This window comes from Spea bombifrons, chromosome 4, assembly GCF_027358695.1.
Source record: "Spea bombifrons isolate aSpeBom1 chromosome 4, aSpeBom1.2.pri, whole genome shotgun sequence".
Taxonomy (NCBI): domain Eukaryota; kingdom Metazoa; phylum Chordata; class Amphibia; order Anura; family Pelobatidae; genus Spea; species Spea bombifrons.
Window position 1 is genome coordinate 17,868,887 of NC_071090.1, and position 15,879 is coordinate 17,884,765.

The 15,879-nt window shown below is 39.6% G+C and overlaps 1 protein-coding gene across 1 annotated transcript in view; it reads right to left on the bottom strand.

Moving 5' to 3' along the window:
* ARAP3 (ArfGAP with RhoGAP domain, ankyrin repeat and PH domain 3) overlaps positions 1-5,839 on the bottom strand; it is a 62,935-nt gene extending 57,096 nt beyond the window's left edge. Inside the window, exon 1 of the mRNA XM_053462554.1 lies at positions 5,580-5,839. The gene's annotated coding sequence lies outside the window, so the exon portion shown is untranslated. The remainder of the gene's footprint in view (positions 1-5,579) is intronic.
* Positions 5,840-15,879: the final 10,040 nt, after the last annotated feature.

Here is a 15,879-nt window from a genome sequence, read left to right on the forward strand (position 1 = left end):
CTATTGTTTTAACCATGGGTGACCTTAAATGCATCTCCAGATTTCAGAGGTCTTTGGTATACAGCAAATGCAATGAATTATCTCTGTGTATAAGGTTGAGTTTGAGTGTGTTTTCCCTTTGTTGTTTCACCCAGTGACCGCTCCCTTATTCCCATGACCCACTGGTGTCTATGTGACAAGCTGCAGATCACCTCTGCAGGACAATGGACACTTTCCAGACCAGTTTCTCATGTCACCACTGTCCAGGTTTGAATCAGTTAGTTAGTCTGAAGGGCCGTACGCCCGTTGCCTTAGAAGCTCTATTGGCCACGGTTTTGTCCTTTGTCCCTTTACCCATAGTGCCATTTGTTTTCTTGTATATAACTTCACATATTGCTATAGTTTCATTACATTTTTTATTTTGTGAATATTTCAGACTTTTCAACTATTCCATGTACTTAAGTACATTGGTGGGGCTGTATGGGGCATTATACTGTCCATTTACTGATGATATGAACTATTGTACAGCACTGCGGAATATGACGGCACTCTATAAATCAATTAATAAAAAATACAATTAATAACAATTCAATATCTGAAACTAGCAATGCAGATGTCTGTTTTTTTGTGGTATGTATTGCATAATGTGTTCCATTGCTACCCTTCCTACATAAGTTACATTAAAGTCTTACTGTTCACTTCTCCGAAAGTACACTGGCTTTACTAGTTACAACAGTAGGACTTAAAGTGGGGGAAAAAACTGCGGCCTATATTCCAGCCAATACGGTATATAGCAAAACACCATTAAATCATCTGCTTCAACAACCAATGTACGTATGTTGCTACTAATAAAAAACACTAATATTTATTAGGAACAGTCATGGCCGTTTGTCTACCACTCTGACTAAAAGCCATCTCCAAGGCTCTTTAACGCTTACTTAGCCTTTTGAGTGTGCAAATTTGTCATCTAAATGCTGGTAAACAAGCAAGCGTACAAAGCCTGCCAGAAGACTGGCAGCAGTCCCAGGTGAAGTAAACAAACAATGCTTACTTAAACAATGCTTAAAGAGAAACTCGAGTCATCATACGCACTTTAATGCTTATGATAGTTCCATAGTCCCTTTAAATTTTCGAGTGGTCCATTTTCCAAATCCATGTAGGATTCTGCAGAATGTATCCCTTTCACCACCACCAGCTAAATGCAAGATGTGTTCCAACAGACACTCACTTCCAGTCAGCTCCAGCCCTGGATGCAGAGATCAGTCCTGACCTCAGTGAACTTGCATGGAAAGTGCAACCACTGATATAAATAGGAGAACTTTCCTGGCATCGATTGACTGCTTCAGGCAGCCAATCAGGGGTAAGAATAGGTGGACCAGGGAGGTGGAGGTACGCAGTTGCAGCAGGACTGCAACTTCTAGGTCAAGGAAGTGCTCTAATTTTTATATGCATTCTTCTGTGGTAGGGGTGTCAGGGACACTACATTTTTCCCTTTAAGCAGAAGGAAGGGTACTCATCCATGTAGATTAGTGCAAAGCATCACAATATTCAGGTGCCAGAGGTAGGCCTTGTTAAACAAAAATGTGAATAAGGAGATTATATATACATACACCGTATTTGCTTGATTATGAGATGACCCTGATTATAAGATGACCCCCCAAAATTTGAATATTAATTTAGGAAAAAGTCTGAATATAAGACTGCCCTATAAGAAAAAAGTTTTTACTGGAAAATGTTAATTCACGTGTAATTTTTTTTTTCAAATTTAATAAAACCTATGATCGAGAAAAATGCATTTTTTGTTTTTATTTCCTTTTATTTGCCAACCTCACCCCAGTTATGTCTTATACCCCTTATATGCCACTATCCACCCAGAAATGCCTTACACCCCCTTTATGCCACTCTGCCTCCCAGATTTGCCTTATACTCCTATATGTCACTCTGCCTCCCTGATATTCCTTTTAACCCCCTATATGCCACTCTGCCTCCCTGATACTAATTTTAACCCCCTATATGCCACTCTGCCTCCCTGATATTCTTTTTAACCCCCCATACACCACTCTTTACCCTCCCTAGACTTCTCCCAGTGCTTCCGAGTCTTGGTGTGTAGTGGGGGCAGCCGGTGAAGGTCCCCGCGATGTGCGCAGGCACTCTCCGCAGCTGCTGCCAGCACTTCCGCCGAGGCTTCCATGAATGAGCATCGGAAGGTCATGCGACGCCAGCGCTCCGTCATAGAACTGGCAGAAGTGCCGGCAGCAGCGGAGGTTGTCTGCGCGCATCGGTCAGACCGCCACCGGCTGCCAGAGAAGAGGATCCAGGTCCCCTGCAGCACTGCAGGGAATCTCAGTCTTCTAGTCAGATCTCTATTTTAGATCTGATTAGAATACGACCTCGAATATAAGAGGATGGGTATTTTTCAGAGCAAAAACCTTGTCTTAGAATCGAACAAATATGGTATATAATCATCTACACTACCTTTAACAAAATCATTATTAGCTATGACAGGGTTCGACAAACCCAGGGAACCAGGTCGCCAGGCTTTTGCAGGGCTGCCATCATGAACCCAGCACCCTATGCTTTACTGCGGAGACATTATGTGACCCTGCTGGAAACCTCCACCCACACAGGATTCATGAGGCCAAAAGATAGACGGTGTGGCTGGTCTCTTCAAGGTGAGGGGGGTTATCGTATGTGAGCATGTGTGTGTCAGTGTGTATGTCTGTATTTGTATAGTGCTATAGTCAGTGTATGTATATTGTAGTGTCAGTCAGTGTGCATATGTATAGTGCTGGAGTCAGTCTGTGAGTGTGTGTGTATGCTGCAGTATCATGGTGTATGTATGGATATGTATAGTGCTAGAGTCAGTATGTCTGCTGTATTGTAGTGCCAGATCCAGTATGTGTGTGTCCATAGTGTGTAATTTTATATATGTAGAGTGTTAGCCAGTGTGTGTGTGCGTACATGTGGTACTGGCGTGTATGGTGGTGTTTATGTTACAGTATGGCATTAGCATGAGTGTGTATGTCAGCATAAAATGTTAAATTGTATAGTGTTATCATGTGTGTACATGAGCATAGACTGTTAGTGTTACTGTAAGGTGTTTGTATGCATAGTGTTACTGAAAGGTGTTTGTATGCATAAGATGTTAGCATGTGTCTGTTACTGTATGGTAGTTATAGCGTATAAATGTATGTTAGTGTATGGCAAATTTTGACAAACTAGGATATTTCTTGCCCTATCCCCATTGTTGATCGCCTCCTAAACTCTTTTAAAACGGGCGTCCGCCGCTATACAGTGTATGGCGGATGTTGACGCCCCGGGGAGGGGCCTGACATGGCCCCTGATGCCGATCTCGGTGTTGCTAAATGCCTCGACAACAACAGCGTTTCAAGTCATGACGGTCCTGGCACGTCAATTGTCGTTAACTGCTTGTTTTCACGTGACGTGTCCGGACCGTCAATTGTCATCAAGGGTGCCCAGTGGACCACCAGTCTACAGCTCCACACACTCTGACCATATGATTCTTCAGTTGTGGATGTATACAGCCAACTGCTGGGTACTACGTGAGCATTAAAAGTGTAGTGGGTGGCTGCGCATATACAGCCGTCAGCCGCACATATGTCATTAGGCGGCCGCTGGACTTTAAGGCCAGGGCCGCCTTATGATCACTGGTCCGGCCTTAAGCCCAAGCCTGTTTAACAGGTTATTGAACTGATATAACGGATAGGGTGTCACAGGATTCATTGCCGTACCCAGCATGGTGGAGAAGAACACGTACTTCTGTGCAAGCGTTTGTGGGAGAACACTACGTACAAGCAGAAACCTGGTGCCTCTGCCAGGCCGACAGTATTATTGATTGATTTCTATAGTGCCATCATATTCTGCAGCACATGGTGAGGGGTAAACATTAGTGCATCACATAACAATTTGCTATTAAGAAACAAGAGATAAGAAAGGACTTGCTTAAATGTGCTTCTAGACAACATTGGTTGACAGGGTCAGTGAAGCAAACATTAGTATGACCGCCGCTCTAAAAGTAGCCATTTGCTCACAAGTACAAATCTAAAGTTCTACTCTTAACAAGTGAGGGCCTTTATCAGCTACTTCCTGCCGAGTGCAGGACAGGAGGATGGTAAAACTCGATGACTATTCTTTCATGTAGTTCCTCAGAGTTAATACTAGCATTTTACTCAACTGAAAAAAGAACTATTTCCTGTTGAAGGAATAGAATGTTTATTTTGGGAAGTCGTGTCTTTTCGTGTCTTCCTTTGTAGTTTTTACCTATCCTTGGGGTACATATTTGCAGAATTACAGCGCCCCTTTTGTCCAAGGATTGGTACCCATTTACGTTGTGGTTGTGCAGCAGTATAACCGAGCTGGCTACAGGAAAACACAACGTGGGTTAAGTTTAAGAAGACTTTCTCGATCCAAAGTAAAAATGGTGTTATCACCATAGCAACCAATGGAATGACAACACTTATTGCTGATAATCTCCAAACTCTGCACCAGAACAACTTTTTTGTACATAACCTCTATTGCGAGTAACACAATCACTGTCTACGACTGTGCATAAAGCGATTAATGCCTGCCATGCTGCTTTGCCTTGAAAATTCTACTTTTAGTTAACAAGATGATGAATAAAACTGGCAAAATAGACTTTTTCATATCACATAAAATCTCCACCAACATATTAACAGTAAAAAAGAAAATGCAACTATTTGTTCTCATGTTTTAACTATTCAGACAGCTTGATACATACACGGGGGCCAAAAAAAACAACCTAAGGGGATTAATATACATACCCGCTAATGCATATCGGCTCAGAATGGGCAAAAAGTTTAATTAAGGATGTCTTGGTGACTTTAGCCAATGTTGGCCCAACAAATTTAATTGTGTTATCATTACCACTTCTCGTTACTTGGTTCCTTTGTAAATCAATGAAGAAACATACTTTTTTTTTAAAAAAAAAAATAACCACAAACCCACCAGAAGCCAAAATATTACACTCAATTTTTTTAAACATACCCTTTTCTTACAAAACAAATACAACATTTCCACATTTTGTTTAATAAATCCATTTCAATGACACATAACATGACCTAAAATGAATAGTTTATTGAGCTCCAACCTATAGTTTCTTTTTTTCTTTCGAAAATATTTATAAACTACTAACTTGTTTGTATAACATGGAAAACAAAGTGTATTATAGTATCATTTTATGAATAAATAATAAGCAGCGACTAGTTACAAGTTTTAAAAAAAACATAACGGACCTTATCACATCGTGGGTACATATTTTACTAAAACTAGAAAAAATAATATTCTGGGTGAATCACTCTCAGTTTAGCCCATTAATATATTTATGTGTGAGATTATATATATATATATATATATATATATATATATAGATATAAATAAATAAATATATATATATATATATATATGAAATTATTTAAAAATATTTATATAGAAAATGAGACGATAAGAATTCTCTTTCCTCTTTTCCTGTATTCTACAAAGAGCATCCCCCACACATTTGATATCACAAAGCCCCACTGTCTTCTGCAGATGCAACCCCCTCCGAGATTTCTGCCACTGACCTCAAGCCGAGTGTCTTGCTCCAGGACACATGAGTCTCCTCCTCATCACAGGCTAGTAAAGTATCCGAAGATGGTATTCGTATGATCTATACGAACACCTCTATGACGCCCTTGGTTTGATTGTAAATCCCAATAGATTGGGGGGGGGCTTTTTTCCCCCCACCCTAATAGCCTGCTGGTCCCTTAACGATGTCGGTGCTTTGCTTGTTCGCCCACGGACAGAGTCTGCACTCTCTCCCCGGTAGCAGGCACATTGTCCGGCTGCGTCTGCATAGAAGCCGGGGCGCTGCGAGCATTCTCCCTCTCTTAAAGGGAAAAGTGAAAGGAGATAAGTAACCTCCGACAAGAATCCGCTGATACCATCCCCTGCTGTCCCTTCCCCTCCTCCTGCCTATAGCACAACCTCCTCTCCGGGGTGATGCTGCCACAACCCATGGCTGTGTCCACATCTAACACTATGTGCACCCTGTGTATTTGTCATATCCAGCGGTTTTTGTTTTTGGGCAGGATGATTATTTTAATTAGAAATGCAGAATATGACATCATTATTTAGAATGCCACATTTAATATACTTTATTAGAGAAATTACATAGATAGATAGATAGATCAATAGATCTAATTGAAAACAATTAGGGGATTATTTTCTTTCCACTAATTACAGTTCTGCATTGACAGCCTTAATAGGGGTGGTATGTAAGATGCTCTGGGCGCCATTGTATAGCTATGCATGTATAGAAGTATTTTTACCTGCAATTAAAGCTCAGGTGAAGTTTAATTTTAACCTGATGATACAAAATGTTATGATTATAGGCTTGCGCAATGGTTATCTTTTACCCCGCTATAGCTTTATGCCTATCCAATGCTTGCTTAAATTCCCTAACTCTATTAGCTGCTACCACCGATGCTGGAAGTCCATATATCTACCACCATCTCAGTAAATTACATTACATATAAGCCTCCATCCCTCTTATTTTAGGCTGTGGCTTCTTGTTCTAACATTTCTCCTCCTTTGCAACAAACCTCCGTTCTGTGTCTCTTAAATCCTTATACCATTACCATTTTAGTGGCCCTCGTCTGTACTCTCTCCAAGATGTCAAATTCCTTCTCGTGATATGCCTTTGCCTCTCCTCCCTCCCCCAGCTATTTTGTGTGTAGATGTGTTCACCCAAACACTTTTCCCTGCATGTGATATACTTTCCAGCGCTGCTACCCCTACGATTCAAGCAGTCAAGAAATATCAAGACCACAGAGGTTGAGGGCAGTTGCAGGAATAGTGCTGCAATGTATAGATCGGGTTTGTGCTTAATGTCATTTTTTGGTTTTGTAGAGTAATTCTTCATTGAAGTGCCTGTCCCTTTAACGTGGGTCTGTTAGTTTCCCCAATTTTATATTTTGTACCTCTATACGCTAAACATACCCTGTACACTGTGAGCAATATACACCAAATGATAAAGCCTGCACCTTTAGGGCAGGGTGGCATGATGTTGTGGGGGCAAGTAGAGGCCAAATAGGGAACATAGGGAATATAGATAAGGTTATAGAAAGGTCAGATGTAGTATAAAAAAAAATTGATGGTTATGTAATGCAGGTATGTTTTGGTTTGCGCTCGCGCTAGCGCTTTACCAAGTTTTTCTTGCTGCCGCGCATGTGCCTTGCGTCGCGCTGTTGGCAGGAAGTTTAATTATAAATAGCTGTGTTTTGGACGGGACCGTTTACTGACCTGGCGAAACGAAACACTGAGCTGTTTGCACTGACCTCGAGCCTGATGAGCAGCAGCAAGGCTGGTGAGCTGAAGACGCCATGGAAGAGTTAATCAAGATGCGACCTCCCACCCACCAATATAATTTATCTATATAATATATTGCATGTGACTTTTATTGGGGTAAGGTTGCCCTATAGTCAATGAGGTGAACTTTAAGGTTCTGGCATTTAGGGCGGTTGGGAAGGTTCTTTAATTAAGTCAGGTGTGCTCTGGGCATGGCCAAGGGCTTGAATATGGTTAGGTTATATTTGTTACAAAGTTATAAGAATGCAAAAAAACAGAATGTTGCAGAATCTTGTAATACCTTTTTGGACTAACAGTATTTAAAATAATAGACGAGCTTTCAGGAGTCCTCCCTTTATCAAATCAAAAGCATTTCTGACCAAGTAAGTTTAAAACTAACCAGTACATGTTCTGATATAGGATTAAAGCAGGGGTTAAAACAACAAGGTAGAGAATTTGCAGACAAAAAACTTAAAAGGGTTGTAAATAGTAAATAGTGGCATATACTGCACAGATAAGGCTGGGGGGAGGCACAGGTTATATGAAGTTTTGATTATGTGCTAAAAAGCTCAAATCCACATTAAGTCCTCTGTTTTTGCAATCATAAAAATGTATCATTTTGGCTTCAAATGTCTTTCTTTCTTGGGTGTTTTTGAAATGACCTCTCAGTGTTTTGATTTTAAGGTCATATATGGAGTGACCCGTTTGGGTGAAGTGGTGCCCAACTGGGGTGCAAAAGTTTTCTTCATCATGATGTTTGATGGAGTATCTGTGCAGATTCATTACAAAGTTATGAATGGTTACAATCAAAGGTTTATTGTTTGATTGGTAAACTAAATAAAAGATCACGGCCTGTTTCATCCAAATTATGTGTCTTGTGTATTTATTTATTCAAAGAGTTATGTATGGTGTTATTGTTTTTTATTAAGTTCGATTATGTCCCTTACAACCTCATGTATTTTAAAAAAGATAGTTTCCCTTTAACTTTACTTTGTTCAATTTTTCTTTCATTCAAGAACGTTTCCTATTCAAGGCATTAATTATCGGAAATGCATTCATTAACTAATTTATCTTTTTAAAAAAACTTTTTTTTTAAGAAGCACACTGTTTGTTGCAGACAGCTGATCTAACATGAAAAGCTAAACTATCTTACAATAGGCCATTTTTTTTCAGGTCAGGATTAAAGTAACTTTACAACATTCCACTGTAACTTGCCACTTTCCTAAATTCTACATTTTTACACATCAATGTACCTAACCTGTGTAATGATGTTTACCAGGGGAGGGCTGGCACCTTCTGGCCTGGAAGGCATATAAACCCAAGTGGGCCCACACTAACTCACACATAAACTAACACACACTTACTCTAACACTCACACAGACACACCTACCTTGCGGAGAGCCTGAGCCTATCTTCAGAGTAGCTTGCATATCTTGCAAACTGCAGCGTTACTACTGCAGAATTATATGATACTGTGTTACTCAGTTTTAAATTGAACACTGGGCAAAAACAGTCCTTTAAAGTTTTTGTATGTCAATAGTCAGGGCAAGTATTTGCTGGGTGTGCGCTGTACAGTGTGGCGTGTAAGAGGGCCTAGAAGCCTGCAGTGCAGAGTCAGAGAGACAATGTGAAGAGGGAATGATGTTCTATTTTTCCTCTTAGTTTGCATTCCTCTTTCTTTTCTCTCTTCTCCTTTGTCTTCATTCTCTCTTTTTTTCACTCTCCTCTCACATTATTCTATTCTGTATTTTTCTCTATCCTTCTTTACTTTCATCTTTTCCCGCTTATTCCGTTTCTAACTACTCTAATTTCCCTTTCTCATCTCTTTGTGTGTTCTTCTTCTCCCTACTTTTCCTTTCTCTTTCATTATATCGCCTCATCTCCCTATTTTTCTCCTGCGTCTCTGTTAATTGAGCCTGTGTGTGGGAGGCTAGCAATGCTGTGCACAGTGGGGTCTGGTTGGTGTAAGGAGGGGTGACCCTCAGAAAAACGGTGAGAAATCAGAAGGGGAGGAAGAGAGATGGGGAGAAGAAAGAGGACAAGAGAAAAAGAGAAGAAAAGGGTAAGAAGAAAGGGTAAGGGAGAGAAGACAGGGAATGAAAAACCACATATTTTTTTATGACAGGCAAATATGATGGTTTTATTATAAAACCATGATGAAAAAAGGTTAATATAACTACACTTTTTATACTTTTGTGATTAATGAGACATTTAGTTTTTAAAAACATTTTCAATATTATGTCAGATATTAATTACTTAGCTGTCATAAAGCTGTGGTGTTTTAATTTTTTTTTAAGATTTGCAACACTAGAATTCAAGGAAGTGACTGTGCAATATCTGTTATGTAGAAGGTTGCTACATGACATTTGCCAGTTTTAATAGCCTTTCGGCAGAAATTGTGGAAATGAAAACAATGAATCTAAAAAAAAAAGTTATACTTACAAAACATGACTAGTACAGCATAACAGTTTTAATAGTTTAATACATTTTATGTCAGCTTTTAAGATATGTGCTATAAAACATTCTAGCCAGCCCCACCATCTAAATAGGCAGGTGCCCAGGGTACCAAGGTGGTGGTGATGCTGTTTTGTAGATGTAATACTGTATAGCTCCCTTTCCTGATTGTCTGAGAATCGGTTTAGATAATCACCCCTTAAACTGAATGAGTGGTAATTTTAACAAAAGATCAACCTTCATTTACAAAAAAAAAATTGCAATTGTATGTTAAAAGGACACTCTGGCCATAATATGCACCTTAATGCGTATGACAGCTGACTGTCACCTTTAAATTAAGTTTTTACCTATTGCAATGCATGAATGGCTTCAACAGAATCCCCTAAGCATTTGCCTTCATTATCTGCCCCTTTTTAACTTGTAATCTTTTTGGACAAATTAACACAGATAATAAGGCTTAATGTGCTATTCAACTTTAGCTAACAATAAAGTCAACAAATGAAAGTCAATTTAAAGGGTACGATTGTTGGGCCTCCCAGACAGCATTTGAAAAATAGATATTTGGCCCAAAGATGGTCCATCTCTCTCAAGGGGTATTATTCAGAATAAGAGAATTTCAGCTAAAAAAAAAAAAAAGGTCACTCGGAAGCTTGAAAACATGCACCAAGACAGAGATATCTGGCAACATAATTTTGTTTTGGATTTGCAAAATGCTGATAAGTGCTTAAGTTCCTCTGAAAGATAAAAAGAGGAAGCATTGAAAGCAATTGACTAATACACTATGTCTACATTTTGCAAATTACCCTGCCAGTCCAAAGGATAAAAAAAGAGCCAGCGAGGGAGGTCTTTTTGACAATGCAAAAATATAATAATTGGGAGGAAATGCACCCCTGTATGACCTTCCTGGTGTGGTTGACTTATTTTGGTCTACCATACTTACCAACATTGCAGTGTCCAACTTCAAGAGAATGTCATGAAGATCTCATTTGGATGTCACATGGGACTCTACTCAATAAATGTTTGTTTGATGCACTGTCTCTGTCTCATTTTCAATATAACTGTACCTATAGTTCAGGCATGGTGCATGATATGCAGCCGAGAGTCCCAATAAATAAGAGATTTGACAGGACAAAAGAGTTGTCCTGGTAATTCAGAACTGATGGTAGATATGCTATACAGTGAGTGATTATGAAGTAGCTATTCAAAATTATTTTTTAGGTGATTAACAAACAATATAAATTGAGTATTCAAGTTATTCTACCAAGCAAACAGTCCTCATAACCACAAGGCTCTAAATGTCAAAATGATAGTACTTCATTATACAAATCTTTGATTTACTTTTTCTGGTGTTCTGGAGTTCTTGTATCACCATCTGTTTACTACAGTTTTTATGGTTATTATGACCTGGGCAGAGGCAGAGCTGCACTGAGATTAAAAATAGGCCCAGGCATTAAGAGTGCATGACAGAGTTTAATGTACCTGACAGCCTCACCAAAAACTGTTTAGCTGCTTTACATGGGGCCGTTTTCCACTTATTTTTGCTAAAAGCATAGAAAGGGTCCCTTCTGGGAGTAGATGCTGTCTAATGTCCCACCTTCTCTAGGGCTTTATTTTACATAGTAGCTCAAAAACCTTCATTTGTCCCCAGGGACAAATCCACCCTCCACATTCCCACCTCCATAACACAGTCTGGTGAGGTTGTTGGAATAGAGGGAAACATTGAGCACTCTTATAAGTGGAGGATACACAGTCAGGAGCACATGGAGGAGGGTGGCGGCAGGGAGCAGAGGAAAGAGGGGCACTGACTGGTTGCTGGAAACTCACGAATGAGAGGCTCGTTCATGAAAGGTTTTCAGCAACTGCTCTGCGCCCCTCTCTCAACTTGATGCTCAACGCTAGAATATGACATCATGCACTGATGTAACTACAGGGGTCACAGCTCTAGGAGGCCAGGTGTGACCCATGTGACCCCTTCTTCCTGTCTCCTTGTAATGGTTCAAAATTGTTTAGAAAGGGCCCCTTCAACCTGGACTGCATCGATCCAGGTCGGAAGGTTCTTTCTAAACTATTTTGAACCTGCACATAGAGACAGGAGCGTAACCAAATCACACTGTGGGAGCAGCCGGATACCAAGCTGCAGGAGTGGTGAGAGGTAAGCGGGGGCAGGAGGAAGGTGGGATGTATGTATATGTGTTTGTATCTATGTAATTATGGATGTGTAATTGTGTGTGAGCATGGATGTGTACTTTTGTGTGTGTGCATGGATGTGTAAGTGGGGTGAGATGGAGTATGTGTTCGTGAGTATGAGTAAGTGTGTGTAATTTGTGTGTTTACATATGTTGTATGTTGGAAGGGGGCAAAGAAGGTCCAGACCAGTTGTGTAGGGGCAACAATGCCACAGACTAGCTGTTGAAGTTGGGGGGCCCGGGAATTTTTTGCACCAGGCCCTGTGGTTTCTAGTTATGCCTCTGACATCATGATATGATTTCAGCAGTGAAACTGCACACACTTCTATGGAGCAGCAAGTCAGAGGCATCGCGCCCACAGCACAGGACATCATCAAGGTAAGTGAAAAAGACGTAGTAATCGTAATGAAATAAATAAAGAGAAACGTAGGGGAGAGATAATGAAGATTTAGAAATGTGACAGTTCCCATGGGTGCAATCTGGGTGCTGGGCAAGCCCTCCGAGTACAACCTGGGTGGTGTGGCATGTTCTATGAATGCAACCTGGGTGCTGGGCAAGCCCACCCGAATCAGAGAGAGCGCATACATAGATCTGACCACGCATCTGGATCTGAATAAAGGAAAATAAAATACATTGTATATTCTTTTGTTCCCCAGCATCCTTGCTAGTGTTTTGCAGCTGTTCTGTTATCTCACACAGAACAGCACTTCCCATTTCCTGTGTAACACAGTGTTTCAGGAAGATGGACGTCAAAACTCAATCAGAAACAGGAAGCTGCACTATTGATTTCTAATATATAGACTAGATTTGTGAAATCTGGACTCAGGGATTTCATGTTGTCTAGATATCATTGGAATATACAGCAACTGAGTTTCTCTTGCAATTTTGTATGCCTACCACCAGGATAGTGTAAATAAGATAATTGCTTTTCTGCAGGGTTCATCTTCAAGAGGGATGTCCTGTTTATACTACTTCAACAGCATATATTAGGGCATCTAGAAGTGCACGATTGGCACAATGGCTGAAATTGTATGGGTGGCATAATGATGTGTGTAAATGGAAATAGCTGTCTTTAAGAATACTTCGTAGAAGCCACATCAACATTTTGGATGTTGTGATTACATTTGATGAGTAATATTTTTATATGAAATACTAACAAAATAAAAAAATAATTATTAGACAATAAACAATACTGAAAAACAAAAATACATTACATCAAAATGAAAAATAATTCATCAGTTTGCAGCAACTTCATTCATGCATGAGAAGCTTTCTTGTACATCTATGGAGCAACTTCCAATTTAGTAGTGGGACTAGTGCACATCTGTAATAAAAAATGTCTCCTGTCACATAGGGCAGGTAAGACAAAACAGAAAAGTTTTGTTTAGCCAGAGCGAGAGACAAAAAAGTAAAATTAATACGCTGCCATATACTCCGGCAATTGAACCAGATGCAACTTTAAGGACATTTTTAACCACATGTACAATCAACATGTATATGCTAAGGGATGGGGAGTGGACTTTTCAGAAAAGTATTTAGTTTGCTAGTTTTATTATTTGGTTTGGCATTTATGGGGAACTAACAGTGGAAAAAAATGGAGTGGAGGGGTTTTTACGCTCATGTGATGGGATGCATGTTTTGTCATAAAGTAGGTATCCATGAATAGCATAACTATTGAAGAATAAGGGGAAAAAAACAAATTATATTCATATATATATAAGGAGAAAGTGGACAGCGAGTAGGCAGAATATGAGTAGGAGTGGTAATGGACACATACACACTGCTCCTTTGCCCAGAGGAAGAAGAAACTGACCAGGAGACCAGAGAAAGCAGGTTTTGACACAGAGTTTGAAATCGGGTCAAACCATATGTTAACCTCTTCAGTCCCCTATGGACGTACCGGTACGTCCATAAAACGCACCTCCAGAAACTCCTATGGACGTAACGGTACATCCTGACCTTCCTGCAGCGGCACTGACACATCCCTGCCGCTTTTTGCTGCCCGATCTCCTGTAACAACGCCACAAAACAGTTACATAAAAATTATAAAAAAAGATAATAAAAAAGAAAAAACCCTTACATCACATTTCCCTAACACAACATCTAAAAGGTATAACCCTCCTACCCCCATGCTCGTTAAGCCATAAGTGCAAAAAATACTACCCTATAGGGTACTATATGTAAGGGCCCTCTGGAAAGAAAAAAAAAACTAAGCATGTGGGGTATTTCCGTAATCCAGAGATGCAGCTAAACAATTTAGGCTGCTGTAACACATACTCTGTGCAAAAAAATCTAAGCAACACAGAAGTGTTGGTGGAAAAAACCATAGTCTGGGTTGTCTGCTTTACAGAAATATATACCCATCATAGCTAATGTAAAAATTCTATGGCTTTGTAAAGAATAATGTACACATTATAGTATGTTTCCTATAAGTGCTGGGAAAGTATGGAAATTCTATATGAATGAAGTATTTCTGAAAAAATTTGGAGGGGATTTTCCATAATTTTCCCTAATTTTGGGAGGATTCAGAGGGGAAAATATTTTAAAAAATGCTAGTTTTCACAAAATTTTGCATCCTAAATTGTCTGCTAATTATCTAACTATGGTATTAAAAGAAAGCTCTCTCTCTTTAAAAAAACAATATATAGTTTACATGGGTACACTATTCGCAGGAAAGGGTAATAATCGCTGAACCGACATACCGCAGAAATGGCACAATTGCTCTGGGACTTGAAGTATCAAAAACCTGGGACTAAAGGGGTTAATCATGCCTATGGATGAGTATGTATCTGTATAAACAGTATCTGTTTATATGGATGAAACTCAGCCTTAAAAATGTATAGACCAAATATGCAGAAGCAAACTTTGTAACAAACAAATGTAGAAACCAGGTCATACCAACTGGGGGGGGGGGGTGGTTTAAACAAAACAAAAAAAAATACAAAGAAAAAACAATTGTAACACTGCCAAAGGCTGGAAAAAGAAAACAAACTCTCCACACTAAGTACATAAATGAGAGGAGAAGGGACATCAAAAGGGCTGAAATGTTTTAGGAAAACATAGAATTTTACAGCAGATAACCATTCGGAGCATCTAGCCCAGGGGCGTCCAACATGCGGCCCCTCGGGATGCGGCCTGCGTGAGATCGCGTGAGCTGTTAGCAATCACACTCCTATCATGCCAAGTCAGCCAGTACATGCTGAAACCTGGCTAGCTGCCCCCCTTGTGTATTGATGCTGCCAGCAGTATGGGGTATGCACATCACTTACAGTCACCCTGTACCAGCATGTACGGGCTGACTTGGCATGATAGGAGTGTGATTGCTAACAGCAATCACAGTCCCATCATGCTTACGTTCCAGCATTTACGGGTTGCCTGGGTATAAAAGGAATTTTTTGTCCAATTTTGGTGTGTTAACCACACTTTTATTAAAAGTAACACACCAAAATTGAAAAAAAAATACAATAACAATATTAATTTATATATGATTTTTGACAACAATCACACTCCTATCATGCCCAGCCAACCAGTACATGCTGGAATCTGGGTATGCCTGAGATTGCTGTTAACAATCATAATATATATATTAACATTGTTATTAATTTTTTTGCACAATTTTGTTGTGTAACTTACTTTTATTAAAAGTGTGGGATTTTTTATTATTTTTAAAGGTGGGGGGTCATTTTTGGCTTCGGCTAAGTGAACCCTTAATTTTCGGTTTTGGTCCAGAATTTTGGTGTATCCCTAGGATAAATAGAACTATTTAATTTTTACTTCTGCAGAATCCTGAATTTGTAGTCACAAAACTTTCTAGGCCCAGAAATCAGTGAGAGGAAAGTAAAGGTTTTGTGTCATTTACATTATTTTAATCTGCATATCTTATTAAAGGACATAT